The sequence below is a fragment of the Fukomys damarensis genome, unplaced genomic scaffold, assembly GCF_012274545.1.
Source record: "Fukomys damarensis isolate Sample0158 unplaced genomic scaffold, DMR_v1.0_HiC HiC_scaffold_2, whole genome shotgun sequence".
NCBI lineage: Eukaryota > Metazoa > Chordata > Mammalia > Rodentia > Bathyergidae > Fukomys > Fukomys damarensis.
Window position 1 is genome coordinate 12,812,346 of NW_022900914.1, and position 9,960 is coordinate 12,822,305.

The 9,960-nt window shown below is 43.0% G+C and overlaps 1 long non-coding RNA gene across 2 annotated transcripts; it reads right to left on the minus strand.

Moving 5' to 3' along the window:
• Positions 1-600: 600 nt before the first annotated feature.
• LOC104876983 lies at positions 601-3,569 on the minus strand. Of its 2 annotated transcripts, none has more exons than XR_002024672.1 (4): positions 2,409-3,569; positions 1,968-2,041; positions 1,706-1,822; positions 601-635 (listed from the first exon to the last, which is right to left on the minus strand). It is a non-coding gene; the product is annotated as an uncharacterized LOC104876983 (long non-coding RNA). The 2 variants fall into 2 exon arrangements; XR_002024671.2 differs by lacking the exon at positions 601-635 and adding an exon at positions 698-1,619.
• Positions 3,570-9,960: the final 6,391 nt, after the last annotated feature.

Here is a 9,960-nt window from a genome sequence, read left to right on the forward strand (position 1 = left end):
GCTGGCCTTGGACTCACTATATAAGCCCAGACTGCCATCAAACCTGAGGTGATCCTCCTGCCTCTGCCTCAGCCTCCCAAGTGCTGGGATTATAGGTATGTATCTCCACATCTGGTTGTATTTTTTTTAATAAGTAAACTTGCATTTAGCTTATAGGATTTCATCATGTTTTAATGTTTTTAAATTGTTGCTACTTAGAATATAAATTATTTCTTATAAATGTAGCTGAGAATAGAATGAACCTGGGAGCCTGACTCTAAAGGCAGGTAAATAATATGGTGGCTTTTAAAAGGGATCATCATGATGAAATCCTTTTCTAGACATGAGCTAAGGAGGCCTTTCAAGTCTGAGGGATCAGTCAGAAGAATCAGTGAGAAACTAGAATCTAAAGCCAAGAGTTGTGATATAGGAAATAATATCAGAGGTTAAGTATTAAATACTATATCTCCCAACCTGTTAGATGTCTGACATGCTGAGCTCGTGTTCTCTAAAAATAAAGAATGAATTCTAGAACAATGGAGGTTAAGAGTAGGAAGATTTTTACTGACAATGTGGGAAAATATGAACTTTATCTCCCAACCTGTTAACTGTATGACATGATGCGTTCTTGTTCTCTAGAAATCGAAGAATGAGTCCTAGGAAAGACAGAGATTAAAAGTAGGAAGATTTTTATTGATAGGAAAGCTCCTGAGGGGCAGGAGGGGTCCTTAGTGGGGAGCCCAGGGACCCCACTTTACAGAGTTTTATAGGGTTAAAGCCAGGTGGGTACACTGTGGGCCACAGCCACGGACATCCAATAAGGTTACAAGTGCAGTCACTTAGGTAGTGCTGGTCCAATTGGGAAGCAAGTCCAGTAGTAAGTGTGGACAGAAAGAACAAGGGTTCTCCTAGGAGGCGGTAGGCCAGAGGTCTCTGGTCACCCCGGGGTGGTGGATGCCTATCTGTACTTCACTATGCCCGGTTCTTTGTAGAAGCATGTGGGTCTGGTCATCTTGTCTCCATCTTGAGGCCTGGTTTTCAGCTTACGTGCAGCTGTGGTGTGTTTCACCTTTGTCCTGGCTCTCTCGAGGATTTAGCCCTACCTGACTGCCTATAATATTTCTACCTAGCTCATCCATCTATAATAATAGTATAGCTCTTGAGGGGCAGGAGGGGACCCAAGTGGGTAGCCTGGGGACCTCGCTTTACAGAGGAGTTTAATCAAACAATAAGGTTACAAGTACAGTCACTTAGCTAATAGTGGTCTAATTAGGAAACAAGTCTTATAACAAGTGTGGATGGAAAGAACAGAGTTCTTTTAGGAAATGGTGGGTCCAGAGGTCTCTGGTCATCCACCCACCGGAGTAGCTGATATCTATCCAGACTTCATTCAACACAGTGTTTGTCCTTTGACACGTCTGGTCATCTCTTGTCTTTATCCTGAGGCCTCATCTCCAACAGATGTGTCTCTGCCTGCAGTTGTCATGATTCACCTTTGTCCTGACTCTCTCAAGGACTTAGGCCTATCTGACTGCCTGTAATATTGCTACCCAACTCAGCTGTCTATAATAGTTGCCTAATGATGGTCCCCACAGGTGGACATGAAGATTTACAGAGTAAGTAGAAGGCAGGTTTCCCCGCTGCAAAGAAATAATAAAGGTAAAAGATCATCCAATCCACAAAGGCACAATAGGCTTACCCGCAGAGTGAGTTTTCAGACACTTACTGATAGGGAATGCTCTTGGGCTAATCAAATTGAAGTTGACCAGTGCTTCGAAACATGGTCCCAGAGGCCCCTGTTGGAACGGGCATTATATTTCAGTGGATGCATTGTAGGGAGGTCCTAAAGTAGGATAGAAGAATTAAAATCTAGGCAAAAAGGAAGTAAAATCATATTTTTAAAAAACAAAAACTGCAACTTCAGTACTCAAACCCAGCTTATTTTTAACCCCTCCCCCGCAGGAGAAGTTTGGGCAGTTCCCTTTCACCTGCTAATGGGTTCAGCTATTTTGCTTTTTACTTGCAGATGGTTTTCTTTCATCTGAGAGTAGACCATGTTCATCTGTAAATTAAGATTTCTCTTATGAATGGACCTTTGCCTTACTCTGGGTGGGCACCCCCCCCAAACAAGACCAAAGATTTCCACCACAGATTATCTTTGCATCTGTCAATTTGGCCACTGCCAAAAACACATGAAGACTATCTCTTTTTTTTTTTCTTTTTGGTACAGGGGGCTTAAAAGGATCCTTGCGCTTGCGTGGCAGGTGGCAGAACCACTGAGCTAAATTCCCAGCCCCATAAAGGCTATCTTAATATAAGTGGGCCATCATAGATCAGTGATAGTGAACCTTTTAGAGGTGGAGTGCCCAAATTGCAACAAAGAACCCACTTATTTATTGCAAAGTACCAACACTACAATTAAACCTCACCTCTTGGCTGCTGGGGTGGTTTGCTTTGCGTGCTGACAGAGAGAGCTCTGTGTGTCCGCTGTGGCAATGTGCTGCCAATCCACCACCACTGCTATAGATGTTCCAAAAAAGATTTGTACCACCTGAATATTTCCAGTTCTACTAATTGGCCTCATTTCTCTGAGCGTCCACACTCCACTCTTGAGTGCATCCTAAAATGGCCGCTGTTGTAGTCAGGATTTGCAAGGGACTAGATTTAATACAGGACACATAACTTAGAGGATCATTTTATAGTATTCGCCCAAAAAGTCAAATGCAGAGAAGTGCAAGAGATCTGTCCACACGCTTGAGGAATGAAAAATGCAGCCACAGGCCTGGATCCCGCAGCAGTGTCCCCCACACAAATTCAGCTAAAGGCCTAGAGCCCAAGGCAATGTCTCATGCAAATTTTTATGAAGGACCTGCACCGGGAAGGCCCACAGGCCAGTGGCGGAGCGAGAAAGTCTGTATGGGCAGGGTCAAGGATCTGTGCCACCAGGCTGAGGGATCTGCACTGCAGCCAGAAAGCAGGGCTCTGGTCTTATTTGTAGACAGCTAAATTGATTAGACATGTTGTAGGTAGTTAAACTGGGCCAGGCCTCAGAAGATAATTGAGGCCCATTTATTGAAGGCCAGGATTCAAAAAAGAAGGACTACACTTACATACTTCTCCTAGGGATGAATAGTGGCAGTTGATATTCTTAATATGTATCAGCCACCTTGGGTGGGGACTAAAACCTTCCTAGCCCATTCCTTCCCAGAAATCCTTGCTCCTCCCATACGTGCTTGCTGAATGACTTGTTTCCCAATATGTTTCCCAATACCATTTAAGCAATATTACTTGTGACTATACTTGTAATCTTATTGGTTGATCATAGTTTTGTCCCACCTCATACCTGTCTTGTGATTTTCCATCAGCTGTTGTTAGTTTCTTTCTTTCTTTCTTTTTTTTGCGGTGCTGGGAATTGAACTCAGGACCTTGCACTTGCCAGGGAAGTGCAGCACCACTGAGCTACATTCCCAGCCCTAGATGTTACTAGTTGACTATATAGTTTCGTCCCACTTTATACCTATCTCACCTCATGGCTTTGCTCTATTAAAACCCTCTGAGAAGGTGGGCTACCCACTCTCTGAACCCCCTTCTGTTTCTCTTAGAATCTATCTTTCTCTCAGTAAATTCTTCCTATTAACCTCTGTTGTTCCAGAATTCACTCTTTGTTTTTAGAGAACACGAACTCAGTATGTTGGACATCTAATAGGGTGAGAGTTATAATATTTCCCTTATGTTATTCAGAGGTCCGATATACACCCTGTATCACCCTGATGAGAACAGTAGCCTTCCCTGGCAACAGCAAGGACCCAAACTTCTCTGACGATGAGAACGGCCGAGTTCACATCAGGGAAACCAGCTGGCAAGCTTCTCCAGGAAAATCAACAGTACACCATCTTCCCTCCAGTTCTTTTATTCTGTTGGCAACAAACAATTCTCAGGTGGGTCTTCCACACCCAGAACTGTTGCAGGAAAAATGAAATATGAAATATTGTATCTCCCAACCTGTTAACTGTATGACATGATGAGTTCTTGTTCTCTAGAAATCGAAGAATGAGTCCTAGGAAAGACAGAGATTAAAAGTAGGAAGATTTTTATTGATAGGAAAGCTCCTGAGGGGCAGGAGGGGTCCTGAGTGGGGAGCCCAGGGACCCCACTTTACAGAGTTTTATAGGGTTAAAGCCAGGTGGGTACACTGTGGGCCACAGCCACGGACATCCAATAAGGTTACAAGTGTAGTCACTTAGGTAGTGCTGGTCCAATTGGGAAGCAAGTCCAGTAGTAAGTGTGGACGGAAAGAACAAGGGTTCTCCTAGGAGGCGGTAGGCCAGAGGTCTCTGGTCACCCCGGGGTGGTGGATGCCTATCTGTACTTCACTATGCCCGGTTCTTTGTAGAAGCATGTGGGTCTGGTCATCTTGTCTCCATCTTGAGGCCTGGTTTTCAGCTTACGTGCAGCTGTGGTGTGTTTCACCTTTGTCCTGGCTCTCTCGAGGACTTAGCCCTGTCTGACTGCCTATATTTCTATCTAGCTCATCTATCTATAATAGAACCATACTGACTCAGTTCAACTGGACATTCCAAGTTGACCATTAATTAATCCACCACAATCCATCCCTGGTCAGTTTGATAACCAGACACATGTCCTTAAACCGTAGTCTCCAGTGGCAGATTTGTGAAGAGTTACCATGTGTTGATTTATTCAGATTTACCTTACTATAACAATTACATATCTACAATTATTATTGCACTCATTTCCACATTATGGCTTGAAGTTTGGAAACTCCTTTGATTTCCATTTTTGTACAAGATTTAGCAATACTTGACAACCAGTATTTTATATATCAACATCATATTACTACATTGGAATCATAATAGGAGAGCAATTAAAATTGCAAATCTTGCTTCCCATTGACTTTCTTTTCTTTTTTTTTTTGTACCAGGTGTCCAACTCAGGACCTTGTGCTTACGAGGCTGGTATAGTGCCACTGAGCTAAATCCCTGACTCCCATTAACTTTAACAACAGGTGCAGCAACACTAAAAGATCCCCCAAAGGGTCTCCCACCTTCCAGATACACTCTTCCCTTCCGGTAAAAGACCTCAGGTCATTTTTCCATCCTCCTTTTCCATCTCAACAATCACATTCTCCTCTGTTTCCTATTTCATCTTTTGCAAGCCACAGCTCCACTGGAGCCTCCCCTCAGGCCAAAAACTTCAAATCACCCTGCTGGGTCTCCATTCTTAATTTCCAACATAAAGCTGGTTATGGTGGAGCAGGCCTGTAATCCCAGCACTTGGGAGGCTGGGGCAAGAGGATCTCTATGAGTTCAAAGGCAGCCTATACTACAGAGTGAGTTCAAGGCCAGCCTGAGCTACATAGTGAGACACTGTCTCAAAAATAAAAAAATTCTGGCCGGGCCTGGTGGCACACACCTGTAATCCCAGCACTCAGGAGGCTGAGGCAGGAGGATCACTGTGAGTTAGAGACCAACCTGGACTACATAGTGAGTTCCAGGTCAGTCTCAACTACATAGTAAGATCCTGTCTCAAAAAAAAAAAAAAGTCCAACATAGACCCAGGCAAAAGCCCCCAACAGTAACTATGCCACCATCTCAACACAATACTGCATTGAAAATTTTCCACCACCTAGGCAACATTTCTAAATGCAAGCAAAATGCAAACCAACTTCCTGCCAAACCACAACATACACTGCCTGGGATCCAGCAGACGATGCAGTCCTCGACAGAAGCTTCCTGAACCTAACCCTGAGTGGCAGCACTCCCATCAGTACTCTGACTTTCTGGGCTCTGACCATAGTCTCCCGTAGTTTAGAGTGTATCTGAGCTGCCTCTTCAGCTGGTCTCTCAAAACCTTTTCAAATTAATTCCCAAGGCCAGGCAACATCGCAGAAACGGCCCCACTCTCTTGGTACCAATTTCTATATCAGTAGCTATTTAATAGAGAAACAGATAGGGCCAGGGATTTAGCTCAGTGGTTCTGCTGACTGCCTCGCAAGTGCAAGGACCCAAGTTCAATCCCCAGTACCAAAAAAACAAAAACCAAAAAAAACCCAATAGAGAAACAGATATAATGCAATATATGCAAATGTATATGAATTTACAAGATTAGCTTACAGTGGCTACTCACAGAGTCGGATGAGGAAGAGTCCAGGGGGTCTGTCTGCACACTGGAGCCTGAAGGATTTAGTAGGTCTGTAGCTCACTGCAATGTCCTACGTAGGTCCATATCAGGAAGCCAGTGAGTCTGTGATGGAAGCCCAAAGTGTCTATACCGGAAGGCTAATATTGACCCAATAAGGAACTAAGTCAGGTAGCAAGGGTACATGGGAACAACAAGGTATTTTGGGTAAGGGATGGGTCTGGATGCTGTGGTCATCCACCTGGGTGACTGCGTTGGTCACCAACCTGGGTGACTGATGTCTACGTGAATTTTACTGGACCAGGAGATACTAACCACAGAGCAATCTCAGGTTATTTTTTATCCTTCAAGGAGGCATGCAGGCCTCGTTATTGCATCTTTATCTTTTTTTTTTTGATACCGGGGATCGAACTCAGGTCCTTGCCCTTGCAAGGCAGGCAGCGGAAGGAACCACTGAGCTAAATCCCCAGCCTATTGTGTCATTATCTTGAGGCCTGGCCTTCAGTGGATGAACAAAAGCCACAGTTCTTGTGTGTTCTTGTCTTTTGCACTGACACTCTCATGGGCGTAGCCACATCGGATTGCCTATTAGTTTTGCTTTTTTGTACCAGGGATTGAACTCTGGTCCTTGCACCTGTGAAGCAGGCAGTGGAACCACTGAGACAAATCCTGGGCCCTGGTTGCCCATTAATTTCTACCTAACTTAGCTTTCTAGAGGCTCCAAAGTTCCTAGAAAACCAGGGCTTGTACATAAAAACACTGATGACAAGAGACATTTGTTCCCTCTAGGCAGAAATAGGAAGAAGTATCAAGAAGTATCCTCTAAGGCACACAAGTGCCTGATTAGGTGCTCCTTCAGGTCAACACAACTCATACCTGGGTAAGATGGAACTAAAGTCTGCTCACCAGGGAGACACGTAAGGATTGGCCAAGCAGTGTCTCAAGGACAATATCTCATGCAGCTGCCACAAGAAATCAGTCCCAAGGTCTCAAAAAGATTGACCTTTTGGATGATACCCATGGGAAGCAACCTCCTCAAATCACACACATTTTTGCGTCCTTGACACTTTGGATAAAAGATATCCTTTAACCATCACGTCTGCCTAATGAACCCTTCCTGTGCCTCTGGATGGTAGTTCTGAGATTCATTTTCCTTGATGGGAGGAGTGTTTAGAATGCATTCGTTAAGTTCCTCCCTTCAGCTCTGGGAACCTCTTGGACCCAGCTGAGTGACAGCCTAGGTGACACACCGGCGGGAGGGAGAGTGTCAAGGAGCGCTGCGGGCGTTCACTCTGTGGCTACTTCAGAGTGTTTTTTATTTTTCTTTTCGCAGTACTGGGGCTGGAACCCATGGCCTCATGCATGCTAGACAAGCACTCCAGCAGTGATCTACAGTCCCAGCCTTTGTCTGTTATTTATTTACTAGCAAAACATTTATTGGTACAGTTTAGGTATATGTAATGATGACATTCATCATATGGGCCTTCTGCTGTGTATGATATATCTCGCTGCTTTTTTTCTCTCCCTTCCTTTGACTCCCACTTCCCCTCTTCTGTTTCCATGTTTTCCTTCTATTTTTTTCTTGTCTTTGTTTTTGCTTCCTCCCCCACCTTCCTTATTCCCCTTCTCATTTGAACATTTTCTTCCCATTTTACAATATCTATTATACATTTTCGTCCTTTTTGCCACTTTCAGTTTCACATGTCAGAAAAATAATGTGGCATTTAAACGTGTGTTGATTTATTTCACTCATGAGTGGGGTCTCCAGGTCCATCCATTTACCTAGAAATGTCTCCAAGCTCATCATTCTTTATGCAGATTAGTACTCCATTGTGTTAAAAAAAAACTACGAGAAATGGAAATAAAATCTTTGTAAACAGGCAAGGGTCAAGGGGTGAAGGGTGGGCAGGGGAATGGGGAAAATATAAGAACCAAGATGCATTATGTAAAGGCACAAGATCCCAATGATGAATGTAACTGTATTATTTACCTTAAATGTACCAATAAACCTAATGGAAAAAAACCCCATCTTCTTTATCCATTCATGGGTAGACAGGCGTAGGAGTTGTTTCCAGGATTTAGCTACTAGAAACTGTGCTGCTATAAACTTGGGTCTGTGTGAATTGCTATGGTCTGATCCTTTTACTTCTTTTGGGACGATACCAAAAAGAAGAATAGTTGGGGAAATGGAACTTCCAATTTTAGTTTTTTGAGGACTCTCCACACTGACCCCAGTCTACACTCCCACCAACAGTGGAAAGGGTTCCTTTTTCCCTACAGCCCTGCCAGCGTTTTGTATTGTTTTATTTCTTGATAACAGCCATTCTTTCTGCGGTGAGATGGAATCTCAGCATTGTTTTCATTTGCATCTCTTGAATGACCAGGGAGGTTGAACATTTTTTTTTGTATATTCATCTGCCATTTCTACTTCTTCATCTTAGAAGTGTCTATTCATTTCAGATTCCCATTTTTAGATTGGGGCTTTACATTTTTTGTGGGGTCTGATTTTTTTTAGTTCTTTATATATTCTAGATATTAGTCCTTTGTCTAAGGGACAACTGGCAATAATTTTTTCTCACACTGTGGGTTGTCTCTTCACTCTGTTCGTGGTTTCTCTTTCTGTGCAAAAGCTCTGTAATAAGATGAGCTCCTAGTTGTTGATTTCTTTGTAATAATTCCTGTGACATTGGTGTTTTTTTCATAAAATCTTTGTCTACACTAATGTCTTTAAGAATTCTCCTATTCTCTCTTCCAGCAGATTTAGCGTTTCTGTTTTTTAAAAATTTATTAATTAATTTATTTTTGAGATAAGGTCTTACTGTGTAGTCCAGACTGGTCTTGAACTCATGGCAAGCCTCCTGCCTCAGCCTCCCAAGTGCTGGGATTACAGGCATGCACCATCATGCCTGGCAGTGTTTCTGTTTTAATACTTAGATCTGTGATCCATTTTAATTTTAGTTTAGTGCATGGTGAAAGATATGGGTCTAGTTTTAATCTTTGGGAAATGGAAAGCCAGTTTTTCCAGCACCATTCATTAAAGAGGCTATCTCTTTTTCCAGTGAAGGTGTTTGGTTACTCTGACAAAGATAAGGTAGCTAAGTATGTCTGGAGTTGTTTCTGTATCTAATATGTTCCACTGTTCCTGAGATCTATTTTGTTTTTGTGGGGTCTTTTGTTTGTTTTTGCCAGTGCCATGCTGTTTTTATCACAGTAGCTTTGTAGTATAATTTCAGGTCAGAGGTTGTGATGCCCCCTGCCTTGCCTCTGTTGCCCAGAGTTGTCTTTGCTATCCTAGGTCTCTTCCAGTTCCAAATGAATTTTAGGATTGTTTGCTAATTCTGTGAGATATGCTGTCAGATTTCTGATCGAGATTGCATTAAATCTGTATAACAGTTTTGGAAGTATGGCCATTTTCACTATGTTGGTTGTTTCTACCCAAGAACAAGGAATATCTTTCCATTTTGTAAATCCTCCTGCATTTCCTTTTTCAGAGTAGAATAGCCTAGCTTTCAATGTAGAGGTCTTTTACTTTCTTCATTAGATTAATTCCTAAGTATTTCATTTATTTTGGTTACTGTGACGGTTGAATGTGTCAACTTGAGAAGTCTGGTTAAGAGAAGCTTGGTCTGGGGATGTAGCTCAGCAGCACTGTGCCTGCCAGGCAAGTGTGAGGCCAACTTTGATTCCCAATAGTAAAGTGGCACTCAGAGGGCAGGCAGACCAAGGAAGAGAGCAGCACTCAGAGAACTGCAGGGAAAGACAGGTCTATTCACTAGTGGGCCCAGTGGAAGTCACATTCTAGAGTCTGAATCCCATTTATCCATT